Consider the following 16,569-nt stretch of genomic DNA (forward strand, 5'->3'; position numbering starts at 1 on the left):
ACGTCTCAACATAAAAGTTGAAACATGCCTTGCAGTAGTGGTCGCTGATTGGCTGGTCACTGATTAATTGATGAAGGGAAAACAGATTTAGCACAGATGCAACAAATTAAAATGAATGATCTTACTCGGGATAACTAGTGTATATCACAAAGTAGGATGAGATAGCTAGCCAGTTTACTTTCCTAAATATTCAGAAATATTAGCTCAGATATAAATGGGCATGCTACTAGTTCTAGCTAAACGCTGCAAGTCTCAGGGACTAGATGTCAATGTGTGATCCCTCTCCAGCGTTTTTTTTGTACTGCATTATTATGTTGTATTATAGTGCATTGGTTGAGTATTTTGTTTGCTAACCTCAGAAAATGAATTTCCATGTAAATTAAGTTATTGTGTTCTATGATATGAAGAAAATTCTAAGCTAAATTTTCAGAGTCAATGAATCCACCCTTTGCTTTCTTTTTGTTTCACACCCTTTATGTTGCAGGCTTTGGGTAAGGTTGTCGTCCTAGTTGAAAAGGAGAATCTGTCCACTGAGTTGCGACGCAGAGCCAAACCTCAAACTTCCACAGCGTCTCCACCCCGGGAGAGCAACTCACCACCACCCTTACTGAATCCAATCCCAGAGGACCCAGACAGATCACCGCTCTAACCCCTGACCTCCCCAGGGGTCGTTTGGACGCCAGCTCAAGGTCACATGATGGAGTGATGAGATGTATTTTTCAGCTCTGTGTTTCTAACAAACTTCAGTGACATGGACAGGTACAGTCATAACTGTAAGACTGAGGAAAAGGCAAATAACAGTCCTTACTCAGGACTGACTGCAGTGAGATTGAGGCTTTGCATTGTGCTTACCCATATTGAGCAGCAGTATACCCCCCACTCTAACCATGCAGCAAATGTGTGGACTACTAGAGAACTGTGACTAGACTAGTCTTTCAAATGAATCGTTAAACGGGAGTCCTGAATCTGTGGTCATAGAAAATTCCATTGCAGTTATTGCAAGAATTTAGGGTGATAACCCCAGTGTCTTGGCCAAATTCTCAACCTGGCCCCATTCAATCATGACCACCTATTCATCCCCCTGATTCCCAATTGGCATATATCACTCCTCACCTCTCCACCATGATAGCTGATGTATGGTGAGTGTTCTGGCACAAAATGGTTGCTGTGCATCGCCCAAATGGGTGCTACACATTGGTAGTGGAAGAGGTGAGTTCCCCTCTTTAATATGTAAAGCATTACACAAATCCAATCAATCAATTACTACTAGAGAAATGTGTATCTTTCGGTGTAGCTGCTCAGTCCTTAATTATAGTCTTGCAGTTCAGTCCCCCCCCCCCCCCCCCCCCCAAATACACTGTATATTTACTGTATGAAGCAGCTTGAAGCGATAAGCACACAGACTGGAATCAACTGAAGTATTTATTTAACTAAATCAAATCATGATACATGTGTGTGTATATATATATATACAGTGCCTTGCGAAAGTATTCGGCCCCCTTGAACTTTGCGACCTTTTGCCACATTTCAGGATTCAAACATAAAGATATAAAACTGTATTTTTTTGTGAAGAATCAACAACAAGTGGGACACAATCATGAAGTGGAACAACATTTATTTGATATCTCAAACTTTTTTAACAAATCAAAAACTGAAAAATTGGGCGTGCAAAATTATTCAGCCACCTTAAGTTAATACTTTGTAGCGCCACCTTTTGCTGCGATTACAGCTGTAAGTCGCTTGGGGTATGTCTCTATCAGTTTTGCACATCGAGAGACTGAAATTTTTCTCCCATTCCTCCTTGCAAAACAGCTCGAGCTCAGTGAGGTTGGATGGAGAGCATTTGTGAACAGCAGTTTTCAGTTCTTTCCACAGATTCTCGATTGGATTCAGGTCTGGACTTTGACTTGGCCATTCTAACACCTGGATATGTTTATTTTTGAACCATTCCATTGTAGATTTTGCTTTATGTTTTGGATCTTGTTGGAAGACAAATCTCCGTCCCAGTCTCAGGTCTTTTGCAGACTCCATCAGGTTTTCTTCCAGAATGGTCCTGTATTTGGCTCCATCCATCTTCCCATCAATTTTAACCATCTTCCCTGTCCCTGCTGAAGAAAAACAGGCCCAAACCATGATGCTGCCACCACCATGTTTGACAGTGGGGATGGTGTGTTCAGCTGTGTTGCTTTTACGCCAAACATAACGTTTTGCATTGTTGCCAAAAAGTTCAATTTTGGTTTCATCTGACCAGAGCACCTTCTTCCACATGTTTGGTGTGTCTCCCAGGTGGCTTGTGGCAAACTTTAAACAACACTTTTTATGGATATCTTTAAGAAATGGCTTTCTTCTTGCCACTCTTCCATAAAGGCCAGATTTGTGCAATATACGACTGATTGTTGTCCTATGGACAGAGTCTCCCACCTCAGCTGTAGATCTCTGCAGTTCATCCAGAGTGATAATGGGCCTCTTGGCTGCATCTCTGATCAGTCTTCTCCTTGTATGAGCTGAAAGTTTAGAGGGACGGCCAGGTCTTGGTAGATTTGCAGTGGTCTGATACTCCTTCCATTTCAATATTATCGCTTTCACAGTGCTCCTTGGGATGTTTAAAGCTTGGGAAATCTTTTTGTATCCAAATCCGGCTTTAAACTTCTTCACAACAGTATCTCGGACCTGCCTGGTGTGTTCCTTGTTCTTCATGATGCTCTCTGCGCTTTTAACGGACCTCTGAGACTATCACAGCGCAGGTGCATTTATACGGAGACTTGATTACACACAGGTGGATTGTATTTATCATCATTAGTCATTTAGGTCAACATTGGATCATTCAGAGATCCTCACTGAACTTCTGGAGAGAGTTTGCTGCACTGAAAGTAAAGGGGCTGAATAATTTCGCAAGGCACTGTATATATATATATATATATATACATACATACATACATACATACATACATACACAGATGTATGTTCGGATGTACCGATCCTGTGCAGGTGTTGGTACACGTGGTCTGCCACTGCGAGGACGATCAGCTGTCCATCCTGTCTCCCTGTAGCTCTGACTTAGGCGTCTCACAGTACGGACATTGCAATTTATTTCCCTGGCCACATCTGCCGTCCTCATGCCTCCTTGCATATATATATATATACACTTCCTAGGAGGAAAAGTAACAGAAAAGTTGTATTCCATTCATTCAAGACTATACCTACTACTACAAACCAGTTCACATTATGAATTGACTAAATCTGTTTATGGGAGAGTCAAGCCAAAGATGATTAATGCAACATGCACGTAACATTGTCTTTGAATATAATTTACAATATTTAAATGTGGTGTTTATTGAAACAAATAAAAATGTGATAAAATACGTGACTTGATATTACAGTATCGAATCTAAATTGGTTTTGAAGATTTAATAATTTTGGAACAATTTGCTGCATTAATCTCTGCCGTTAAATAGTCATTTGAAACGTGCATACAATTGGGCTCCTCAAGTAACAGTGACATTTGAAAAGGATAAAATTGATGATCAACATTGACTTTGCTCACTTTGCATGAGCAACAATAGTGGAATCTACGGTTTGCCTGTAAGAAGGCGCCGGAGAAGAAGGCAGACGTTTTACATGCCCCCAACCGATTGTGTTATTTGTTCATTTATTTGCGTTGTTTGTAACTTATTTTTTTTACTTATTTTGTACATAATGTTGCCACTACGGTTTCTTATGACCGAAAATAACTTCTGTACATCAGGACTGGGATTACTCACCACGGACTGGCAGAATATATATTTTTTTAATTTAACAACTCTGACGAGGCCGACTCGAACGATATACTGCTTTCTCGGAACCAGGCCCAGATCCCCGGGATTTGCGTGAAGAGGAGGCGGAGAGAAAGAGGCCGGAGGGTGGGCTGCCTTCTGAGAATTCATAGGCGATTGAATAAACACCCACTTCCTTCCATTTTGCTAGCAAACGTGTAATCTTTGGACAATAAAATAGATCACATACGCGGAAGATTAAACTACCAACGGATCATTCAAAACTGTGACATCTTATGCTTCACGGAGACGTGGCTGAACAATGACACAATCAACGTACAGCTGGCTGGTTAAATGCTGCACAGGCAGGATAGAACATTGGCATCTGGTAAGACGTGGTGGTGGAATATGTATTTTTGTAAATAACAGCTGGTGCACAATATCTAAGGAAGTCTCAAACTATTGCTCACCTGAGGTAGAGTATCTCATAATAAACTGTAGACCACACTACCTACCTAGAGTTTTCATCAATATTTTTCATAGCTGTTTACATACCACCACAGTCAGAGGCTGACATTAACTCAGCATTGAATGAGCTGTATTCCACCATAAGCAAACAAGAAAATGCTCATCCAGAGGCAGCACTCCTAGTAGCTGGGGACTTTAGAAACTTAAATCATAAGTTTTACCAAATTTCTATCAGCATGTTAAATGTGCAACCAGGGGGGGGGGGGGGGGGGGGGGGGGGGACTCTGGACCACCTTTACTCCACGTACAGAGATGCATACAAAGCTCTCCCTCGCCCTCCATTTGGCAAATCTGACCATAATTCTATCCTGATTCCTGCTTACAAGCAAAAATTTAAGCAGAAAACACCAACGACTAGATCAATAAAAAAGTGGTCAGATGAAGCAGATGCTAAGCGACAGGACAGGACAGTTTTGCTAGCACAGACTAGAATATGTTCCGGGATTCCTCCAATGGCATTGAGTACACCGCTTCAGTCATTGGCTTCATCAATAAGTGCATCAATGACGTTGCCCCCACAGTGACTGTACGTATATACCCCAACCAGAAGCCATGGATTACAGGCAACATTCGCACTGAGCTAAAGGCTAGAGGAGCGGGACTCTGTATCCCGGAAGCTTATAAGATATTCTGCTATGCCCTCCATTGAACTATCAAACAGGCAAAGCGTCAATACAGGACTAAGATCGAATTGTACAACACCTGCTCTGACGCTCGTCGGATGTGGCAGGGCTTGTCAACCATTACAGACCAGAAAGTGAAACACAGCCAAGAGCTGCCCAGTGACGCAAGCCTACCAGACAAGCTAAACTACTTCTATAATCGCTATAAACGCTAGCACTTCTTCAGTGCCAAGTCCAGTCTGTTGGACTGGTATCAGTGTAAACAACAAATGGGCAGTCAATGTTGGGAAGACCCAACATGGGAGGTGTGACAAGGTGTCATTTCAGGGTTCGAAAGGAGGTCTTAGCACTCTGTCGTCCGTCGGAATTTCGCTCCTTTTCGCTTCAATGTGTTGAGTGGTTCTGCCACCTGGGAGAAGTTCTAAACAAACCGATGGTGCCATCCCAAGGAACCATTGAAGGGCCTTGAGGGTAGTTGGCACAGGGAAGTCTTGTACAGCCTTGATCTTTTCAGGATCCACATGGATGCCGTTAGACAACACAATATGGCCAAGGAACTTCAGGGAGGTTTGGCAGAAGTTGCTCTTCTTCATGTTCAATGTCAGACCAGCTTCTCTTAGCTTGTCCAACACTGCTTGAAGATCTTGAAAGTGCTGTTCTCTGGTCTGGGAGTAGTTAATTATATCATCCAGGTAGACGAAACAGATCTTCCCTTTGACCTCACCCAACGCAATCTCCATCAGTCTTTGGAAAGTGGCAGGTGCATTCTTTAACCCAAAAGGCATCACCTTCAAGGAAAACAAGCCCTCAGCACAGACAAAAGCAGTCTTGTCCTTGCTTTCCTGGTCCATCTCAACCTGCCAATAGCCCCTATTAAGGTCAAGGGTAGTGAACACAACAGAACCAGACAATGACTCCAGGATCTCGTGGATGGTGGGAAGAGGATAGGCATCAGTCTGGGAAACATTGTTGGTCTTCCTATAGTCCACACAAAACCTAAGACCACCAGTCTTTTTTGGGATGAGGACAACAAGAGCAGCCCAGGGAGAGGAGGAACGTTCAGTTTTATATATTGTGTCAACGTATCAACCTTTGGGATGATAAGCTTTGCTGGGGACAAACAATATGGCTTCTGCTTGATCAATATTTCCTGTGTAAGGAATATTTTGTGCTTAAGGAGCCCGGTGCATCCCAGCTTTGAAGTACATACATCAAAGTTATTCTGCAGCTGTTCTAACAGCCTTAACGCCTCTGGCTGTTCCAGCTGAGCTCTTCTCACAGCCTGTAAAAGGAAATCATCAGAAAGATTACCAAGGGTTTGTGGTACCGGAGCAACGGCAGAGAAGACTGACACATTTGGACCCCAATCATGTAGCTTCTGATTTGAAGAAATGCTTCTCGCTCTGATTGTGTGGAAACAAGTAGCAGTTGTGTGCGATATCAATCTGGACACCACTGAAGTACATGAAATCAATTCCCAACACGACAGGAAAAGCAAGGTTCTTGGTATGCAGAATAACAGAAGGAATCATATAGGAGCATTTACACAGGCGGAACTCAACCTCACTCCATCTGAGTGTTCGTTTAGCCTCACCATCAGCCAGATATAGTGGACCTTCTGTCCATGGCTTCAAGTTGTATTGTGGACCTTTAACCTCCTTCCACAGTTTCTCATTGAGCAATGTGTAGGATGACCCGGTGTCCAGGATGGCTCATCCTGTCTAAGGGCCTATGGACAGGGGTAACACCAGTTGGTGCGGTATTTACTGAAAGAAAGGGGATGTCGACAGGTGGGCGTAGGCAGGGACTCTTGGGGTTCCAGCTCTGGTCAAAGCAGCCAGAGAAGGATGGTCGTTCCTGTGAAGGGAGTTAGGTGTGTTGGCCTGTTGTGATTTGTGGTTTCCGGAAGGGTTTACTTGATACTGATTTGGACATGTAGCTGAAGAATGTCCCTTTTGGCTACATCTCCAACAGAACATGGGAGGGGTCTTGGCTGGAGACTCTGGCTGTTGTTGATGGTCTGGCTTGGGTATCTGTTTCGTTCTCTGTTCATATTGCTGCTGGCATTCTATACTACCCACCACTGCGACCTGTATGCTCTCGTTGGCTGGCCCTCGCTTCATATTTGTCGCCAAACCCACTGGCTCCAGGTTATCCATAAGTATTTGCTAGGTAAAGCCCTGCCTTATCTCAGCTCACTGGTCACCATAGCAGCACCCACCTGTAGCACGCGCTCCAGCAGGTACAGTGCCTTGCGAAAGTATTCGGCCCCTTTGAACTTTGCGACCTTTTGCCACATTTCAGGCTTCAAACATAAAGATATAAAACTGTATTTTTTTGTGAAGAATCAACAACAAGTGGGACACAATCATGAAGTGGAACGACATTTATTGGATATTTCAAACTTTTTTTTTAAATCAAAAACTGAAAAATTGGGCGTGCAAAATTATTCAGCCCATTACTTTCAGTGCAGCAAACTCTCTCCAGAAGTTCAGTGAGGATCTCTGAATGATCCAATGTTGACCTAAATGACTAATGATGATAAATACAATCCACCTGTGTGTAATCAAGTCTCCGTATAAATGCACCTGCACTGTGATAGTCTCAGAGGTCCGTTAAAAGCGCAGAGAGCATCATGAAGAACAAGGAACACACCAGGCAGGTCCGAGATACTGTTGTGAAGAAGTTTAAAGCCGGATTTGGATACAAAAAGATTTCCCAAGCTTTAAACATCCCAAGGAGCACTGTGAAAGCGATAATATTGAAATGGAAGGAGTATCAGACCACTGCAAATCTACCAAGACCTGGCCGTCCCTCTAAACTTTCAGCTCATACAAGGAGAAGACTGATCAGAGATGCAGCCAAGAGGCCCATGATCACTCTGGATGAACTGCAGAGATCTACAGCTGAGGTGGGAGACTCTGTCCATAGGACAACAATCAGTCGTATATTGCACAAATCTGGCCTTTATGGAAGAGTGGCAAGAAGAAAGCCATTTCTTAAAGATATCCATAAAAATTGTCGTTTAAAGTTTGCCACAAGCCACCTGGGAGACACACCAAACATGTGGAAGAAGGTGCTCTGGTCAGATGAAACCAAAATTGAACTTTTTGGCAACAATGCAAAACGTTATGTTTGGCGTAAAAGCAACACACCATCCCCACTGTCAAACATGGTGGTGGCAGCATCATGGTTTGGGCCTGCTTTTCTTCAGCAGGGACAGGGAAGATGGTTAAAATTGATGGGAAGATGGATGGAGCCAAATACAGGACCATTCTGGAAGAAAACCTGATGGAGTCTGCAAAAGACCTGAGACTGGGACGGAGATTTGTCTTCCAACAAGACATTTATCCAAAACATAAAGCAAAATCTACAATGGAATGGTTCAAAAATAAACATATCCAGGTGTTAGAATGGCCAAGTCAAAGTCCAGACCTGAATCCAATCGAGAATCTGTGGAATGAACTGAAAACTGCTGTTCACAAATGCTCTCCATCCAACCTCACTGAGCTCGAGCTGTTTTGCAAGGAGGAATGGAAAAAAATGTCAGTCTCTCGATGTGCAAAACTGATAGAGACATACCCCAAGCGACTTACAGCTGTAATCGCAGCAAAAGGTGGCGCTACAAAGTATTAACTTAAGGTGGCTGAATAATTTTGCACGCCCAATTTTTCAGTTTTTGATTTGTTAAAAAAGTTTGAAATATCCAATAAAGGTCGTTCCACTTCATGATTGTGTCCCACTTGTTGTTGATTCTTCACAAAAAAATACAGTTTTATATCTTTATGTTTGAAGCCTGAAATGTGGCAAAAGGTCGCAAAGTTCAAGGGGGCCGAATACTTTCGCAAAGCACTGTATATTTCACTGGTCACCCCCAAAGCCAATTCCTCCTTCGGACGCCTTTCCTTCCAGTTCTTTGCTGCCAATGACTGGAACGAACTGCAAAAATCACTGAAACTGGAGACTCATATCTCCCTCACTAGCTTTAAGCACCAGCTGTCAGAGCAGCTCACAGATCACTGCACCTGTACATATACCATCTGTAAATATCCCATCCAACTACCTCATCCCCATACTGTTATTTATTTAGCTCCTTTGCACCCCAGTATCTCTACTTGCACACTCATCTTCTGCACATCTGTCACTCCAGTGTTTAATTGCTATATTGTAATTATTTTTGCCACTATGGCCTATTTATTGCCTTACCTCCCTTATTCTACCTTTTTATTTTACCTTTATTTAACCAGGCAAGTCAGTTAAGAACAAATTCTTATTTTCAATGACAGCCTGGGAACAGTGGGTTAACTGCCTGTTCAGGGGCAGAACGACAGATTTGTACCTTGTCAGCTCGGGGGTTTGAACTCGCAACCTTCCGGTTACTAGTCCAACACTCTAACCACTAGGCTACCCTGCCGCCCCACCTCTATTGCACACACTATATTTAGGCTTTTTCTATTGTATTATTGACTGTATGTTTGTTTATTCCATGTGTACCTGTGTGTTGTTAGAGTTTGGAGATGTTGTCCGACGAATATCAAGGGTGTCGCCTTGAAGTTGTAAGACTACAACCTCTGGAGATAAACCAGACGATGGAGGAAGGTTGGGTGTCAGAGGGAGGGCTAGCTCAGTACTTCCACACAGATCCATGTCAATAAGAGAGTAACTGGTTAGACCTCCTGTGGCCTGTGGTCCAGACCGAGCATTCAGATTCCCAGGGCTCTGGCCCAAATTAACTCCATTATCTCCCTTCACATTATGATTTGTATTGTCAGCTCCATTGTCAGAATGACCCTGTGTTTTCCCATATGCAAATGAAACAAATGAAATACCGTATGCAAAAAAGTTGTACTCAGTAGGTCAGTCAGACAATCCAATCCGCCAACAGATCTACAGCGGAGAAAGGCCACAACAAAACAGAGGAGAACAACTGAGATGTGTAGTCGAAAGGAAACAATGAGCGGATCCGATCCTGTTTAAACTTGAGACAAGGCTACAAAGTACACTTTTAAATACAACAAAACAAACGGAGTAAAAAAGCTTCGGAAACGAGGGTTGAACACGTCCTCATTCACACTATCATCACCACCCCCTTTTGCGCAGCTGATGCTAGCTATTTAATTGGGAATTAAAGTCGAAGAGCCCTATTGGAAGGAGAAGCACAGACCGTTCAGACAAATTCAGGGCCGTCACAATGTCCACGGTGAAGACCATTCTTTATCTTGCAGTTGAGGGAAATCCACATATTTTCCATTCATTTGCAAAAACTCAGACTTCAGGTGCCACACCCTTTTAAGCACCTTCCCCAAACTCAGCCATCTCACGTTTGTGTGGTAGGAGAGATCTGCATGACCCGACTCTGTCTCTTCCAACAGTGAAACAAACTGCCTGTGGTTTAAAGATTCTGCTCTTATAAGTGGACCACTTTAGTGACTGTATCCACAACATGGCTCATTTTCAGAACACATTTACAGAGCACGTCCTGATGAGTAATGCAATGCAATGCCCAGGGTTGACGATTGTGTGGACCGTGTTGGCACTGCTAAGTAAGTTAGCAAGTTCGATTTGCTGAAGGGATTTTGGCAGGTTGCTCTGAGTGCTTTTGTCCTGATGGTTAGTTTTCCTTCCTCCCTTAGGGTTACGAAATGCTGGGACCCTTTTGGTCTTTGTACCGGTGCTCGCTGCTCCTGATTTCCATCGTCCATTTGGTTTGTACCCGATGTCAGCGAAGTAAGAGCAGGAGCTTTGCTCCTACAGAAAGACGATAACAATGTTGAGCACCCTGTGAGGTACTTTTCAAAGGAATTTGACACATATCAGAAACACTAGACCAGGCCTGGGCAAAGGACGGCCCATGGGGCCGTATGCGGGCCGTGACCTGATTCAATATGGCCCGCAGAATCATGCTCAGATCACATGAAGAATTTGTGATAGTAAAGTTTTGAAAAGCGAGTTTGACTTGCACGTTGGGTGGGCTGACTGGCCCAGTGCTCCAGATGAAGACTGTAGTCTGACCAACAGTGGCCACAGGCACTGCCGGTGACCAACAGTGGCCACAGGCAGAAGGTTATTACCGGTTTCCACAGACATTCCCCACCCAATTGTAGTGGGAGAAGTATGGTTTCAACATGTTGATATGACACAGACAGTTGTTTTTTCCTACGCTCAGGTGTGGCAATAAAGTAATCCAGATTACACCTTTTTTTTTACTATGTTGTAAGGGCCTGAAAAGCGAGCTTGCCACAGAACAGACAACAAAACCAGGATTTGGTCATCCATATCGAAAATGGCACGGTGCAATTTGTATCAAAGCACTAACGTGTTCCAACAGATTTGTTGTTGGGGTATTGTCCTGCAAAAACCTCTCTCTCAGAAAGCTCAACGGACCACTGACATGATGTACAATCACAAGCTCATTCGGACTGAAATCAAGAGATTCCTGAACAAACTTCTGTGCTGCAAAGTGCACCAGAGGGACTCCTTCCTCCTCCTGCTTTTTCAGCAAATCGTAGGTGTGTCCAAACTTTTGACTGGTACTGTATCTCAGAAAAAAGAGGGGAGAGGGAAACATATTTGCCAAACAGCGTAACCAGCTCCTTCCTTGACATTGAGGTGTCAACTGTAGGCACCCCTTCTTCCTTCAGTGGTCCTGGGAACTAGTTCACCTTAGGTTTTTAGAAAAAGGATAGGTCAACTCAGGAGGTTTACCGAAATCAGGATCACACAAACGTCTCAGACAGATCAAACATGGTGGGATTCCTCAACACTACACTTGCTCCCGGCAACTTTCTTAGACAGCGGGTAATGGCACATGCTGGGAACACTCTAGGGTAGGGTTGTGCTGACATGGCCATACTCATATTCGTATCTATAAATTGACAGTTGATAATAAGATCAGATTATACTTGTGATTGGAAACAACAGAAGTTGTTTTAATATGCCTAAATAAATGTTGGCAAAATACATCCCTGCACGTATTCAATGCAAAAAAGCTGCAGGATGTGTGTGTGTCTGTGTGTCCTTCAACTTGAAGCGGGCAGCCAAGTTTGCTGTCTCTCAGTCAGGATGCGCATCAGCATTTCATCCTTTTTCCCTACCCTTGCCACCCCTGTTAGATATTATGCACATTGATAGCGTCATAGCAAATATCCTCGCCATGGTATTTATCAAAGTAGCAAGCAGCACCAATCTAAATTATCAGACCGAAAACATGCGAGGAAGACTGATCAGGTGAAATTATGAAGAGAGTGGACGGAGAAATACAGGTTCACTCCATCCAAACAGAGCAGCAGGATCAACGCACAGCCTGCCCTTCTCTTTACACACCGGCAAACTAGCCGGTCGAGTTATTTCGACCACGTGGAACCTCACACATGACTGACTAAACGACAATACAGTATGGTTAGATACTCGGACTGACTGACATGAGAAAGATGCTTGCTGGCTCAGAAAATAACACGGATCATTACAAAAAATATTTGGATTATAATCGTATCCAGAAAATTGCCTATATCCTTTATGATACTTGTTTTGTCCGACTACTCGGCACACCCCTACTCTAGGGTACTTTTCTGATAACCCATCAGGTTTCTCCACTCTGGGTTCCTTACAAACGACAGGATTTGGCACGACCTTCCCTCCAGCCTTCCCTCACGTTTCCCAACATGAATGAGACCACCTTCACTGGTATGCTAGGCCTCACCCCAACGACAATGGAACTAGAAACAAGATCGGACTCAAGTTCCACATTATACAAAGGTACTTTCAGACAACCTATCTCCACACCTTGAGTTGCTGAAGTGACAGACAAAGGCAAAACACCCTCAAAAAGGAAAGATTGGGCTGCCGCAGTATCTTCACTGGCTGCATAACAGCATCGCCACACTGCAGAGACACGAACCCATCTGAAACAAAGAGTTCATACACATCTGATCCAAAATCTTGTTTAAGAGCTAAACCAGTCCCAACCAGAGACTTGACGGACTGGAGTGCGCCCGCAAGAAGAAACTTCCTTTTCTCTTTCTCCTTTTTCGGTTTCAATTCAACACACTGTGAGACAATGTATCCTTTCTCACTGTGGTAATGACAAACTGGGGGATACGAAAAACTTTCCTGATGATCTTTGTCTTTGGGCACTGGGAAAAAACACTAAAACCTTGCAGTAGGTGGGGACCTCTCTGGATTGCTTTTTGTGTAGGGATAACTACTGGGGGCTTTGTTTGTGAAGTTAGGTTTAAGTGTCAACACAGACTCATCTGCAAGGACCAGCTTTCTCAAGAGTGAGATTCTTGTGGTATATAATGAGGTAGCAACCCTTTTGTGAAGGCAATACTTGAACTGCTCCAGTGGTATGAGTCTGTAACCCTTTCCTGCAGGTAATGAACAAAAGCACCGTATTTGGCCTCATGGGTGGAATGTTCATATTTTTCATAATTCATACACATTTTTAGTTTTTTTTAAACAATGAAAATCTGGTGTTTCTATGTCAAACTGTTTTGTTATATTTCAGTCTTCTGTGATGACTGAAATATTGAATACATTAACTATCTGACATGGTACAGGTGTCATTGTTTTCAGCCTGTAACCATTGTCACGTGTGGTTCCTCTCGGCCTCTAGGTCAACAGGCTGCTCGTTAGGGAGCACACCTGTCACCAGTGTTACGCGCATAATGACACTCACCTGGACTCCATGACCTCCTTGATTACCTGCCCTTTATAGTTTGCACATTTGCACATGCATGCCAAGCGCCACCACTACGACCAGTAGCACTGTCAAAGCTGTACAAAAAAAAGTCTGCAAACAAGCACACACCAGGCCACGGGCGATGTGTTTACAATACCGTGTTGGTAAAAAGGCATCAGTTGTTAAACCGAATGGGAAACATCTGTGTGAACATTTGAAATAAGATCAGGATCAAATGAACATTTGAAATAAGATCAGGATCAAATGAGCATATTGCAAATATCTTTGATACAGATGCTATTAGCAACTTCTGAGGTAGCTAGCTAGCTTTAGCATGGTACCTAGCTAGCACCAATGCAACCAGCCTGAAAACAATGACCAGTAGAAGCTGCAGTCATTTTCATTATTCTTAGCAATGATTTAGGAATCCTTATGAGTAAGTATTCTTTAGGTAGCCACTTGTTGTTCGCCTATTGAAATGTAACTTCAGTTCATGAAAATAACTAACTAGCCAGCTAACTAACTACTTAACCCGGTTGCCCAACACTAACGTTCTTCTTCTTCGATGGGGTTTTAACGGCGGTTGGCAACCAATGTTAATGGTGGATTACCACCACCAGCTGGATGGGGTATTGAATAAGAAACAGCAACAACAAAAACATTTCGGAAAAGGGGGAAAACGACATCATACAAAATAAAACACGTCAACTAAAAATAAAATAAAACATCATACTTCTTCAATCACAGTCCACTCCAAAATACATCCCTACACAGGATCAGAGGCCTGTAATGGGGCTACATTCACCAACAGGATATCTTGCACCGCCTCGGCTGTGAAATCACGAAGACCCCAAAAAACAATGATTCCAATTTTCTTAGTATGACAGCCCCTCCCTGCTCTGTCTACTGGGTTTTGCTCTGCTTACTTCCTGCAGGATATCGGTGGGCGGAGTAGTTGAGGTGGGCAGAGCTGGGAGGGTCATCAGTGCTGATGGGGCACACCTGTGAAAGCTCAGCTGTGGCATAAAGCCACTGTTTCACCATTCAGCAAGAGATTCCTCTCTCCATGTATACCTTTGGTTGTTTCATTGTGTCTTTGGCAGTTGACACATAATTAACTGACCTTCATGCCGCATCTGATTATTGTTGTGAGTGTTTATTTCTGGAATAAATTCATTTGTTATTCCTTTACTCAATGTGTGGTTTGCCACTTACACTTTACAGCACAATCAGAGAAGAAGTCTATGACCTTTGCAATACATTTAAAAAAGTCAACCTTTTTAACATGTAGCATTTCACTATCCCACGGTTGATGAGAACGTCACTGGTCGTGGTGGCTCTACTACCACTGCTTCTTCCCCACCACTCGTTCCTTTTAATTTTCTGCAGGAAACATATCTTTTTGAGTCTTAACACACTCTTCTTCTGCTCCACAGACACAAATCTAGACCACTTTTTGTGACTCTCACCGACTCCACCACTTTCTTCCAACACATTCCAGATTTTCCTGGAGAAGTTAAATGGATTTCCCAAGTAGCATTGATCCAAAACTCTGATTTCGACCAAAAACGAGTCTAGTGGTTTCCTATTTTCAAACACATCTTTACTTTTCGTTTCCCTTTTTCTTCGCCACTTTAACCCACTCATTCTCACTTTCTGTACTATTAGCTTCACTCAACTCACTAGCAGTTTCAAACAAAACCTCAGTTTCCGCCATCTTCCCTTCCGATTACCTCTGGTTCCCCCCAAAACTCCTATCCCCTGCCCAAAGCTAGCGTTTGGCTCCCGAGTGGCTCAGCTGTCTAAGGCAGGGCCGGCAGGGCTATCCCATTAGGCAAGATTAGGCCGCCACTATGGCGGCACTTGAATTTGGGGCGGAATTTTGACAATTGGCTGCCGCCCTCTCCCTGGGTCGACCGACCAACTCTATCTCCTCCCAAGGTTGTCTCATACTCCAGATAGCGCTGCTCACCTGTCCAGGAGTCCCTTTCACCACGCTGCTTGGTCCTTTGGTGGTGGGTAGTTCTGTAACGGTTGTCATCAGGAGAAGAGGACCAAAGAGCAGCGTGGTACGTATTTATAATGATTTTAATAAAAATGGAAAAATACTGGAACTAAAACAACAAACCAACAAACGAACAGTTCTGTAAGGTGCAACAAAAACACTAAACAGAAAATAACTACCACAACTCAGTGGGAAAACAGGCTGCCTAAGTATGGTTCTCAATCAAAGACAACGATTGCCAGCTGCCTCTGATTGGGAACCATACCAGGCCAAACACATAGAAAAACATAGAACACAAAACATAGAATGCCCACCCCAACTCACGCCCTGACCAAACTAAAATAGAGACATAAAAAAGGAACTACGGTCAGGACGTGACAGGAGGAGAAGGATTTTGACCATCATTCTACAAATTCTCATCGATGAAACGTGATCTCAATACAGTTCTGTTCCCAAAACAAGAATATCTTATGAATAGAGTGGACTAATGTTTGTACACTTTACCCTTTGCAAAAACAAAAAAAACACTGCGTTAAGGAGTACAAAAGCTAATTTTCGATGCGGCAACAGGAAGTTTCCTAATGGAAAGGAGCCATCGGATTATGTTGAAGCGCTCTGCTTACCCCTCCATTCTCAAGGGTTATGTCACGTTCGTGTGTTGAGAAGGACCAAGGCGCAGCGGATGTTGAGTTCCACATAATTTATTAAACGTGAATCTTTAAACAAAACAAGAAACGAACAACAAACCGTGACTACAGAGGTGCTACATACACTTACTCAAAATACAAAACACAATATCCCACAAACACAGGTGGGAACAAACACTACTTAAATATGATCCCCAATTAGAGACAACGATTACCAACTGCCTCAAATTGGGAATCATACAAATCACACCAACATAGAAAATTAAACCTAGAACTCCACATAGAAATAATAAACTAGAACACCCCCTAGTTACACCCTGACCTACTCCACCAT

General features: G+C 43.3%; 1 protein-coding gene across 1 annotated transcript in view; it reads left to right on the top strand.

Annotated features, from left to right (window-relative positions):
* Positions 1–1,344, top strand: part of ano7 (anoctamin 7) — a 48,307-nt gene extending 46,963 nt beyond the window's left edge. The window contains exon 23 of the mRNA XM_036965559.1: positions 485–1,344. The gene's annotated coding sequence lies outside the window, so the exon portion shown is untranslated. The remainder of the gene's footprint in view (positions 1–484) is intronic.
* The last annotated feature ends 15,225 nt before the right edge of the window (positions 1,345–16,569 follow it).

Source organism: Oncorhynchus mykiss, chromosome 27, assembly GCF_013265735.2.
Source record: "Oncorhynchus mykiss isolate Arlee chromosome 27, USDA_OmykA_1.1, whole genome shotgun sequence".
Lineage (NCBI taxonomy): Eukaryota > Metazoa > Chordata > Actinopteri > Salmoniformes > Salmonidae > Oncorhynchus > Oncorhynchus mykiss.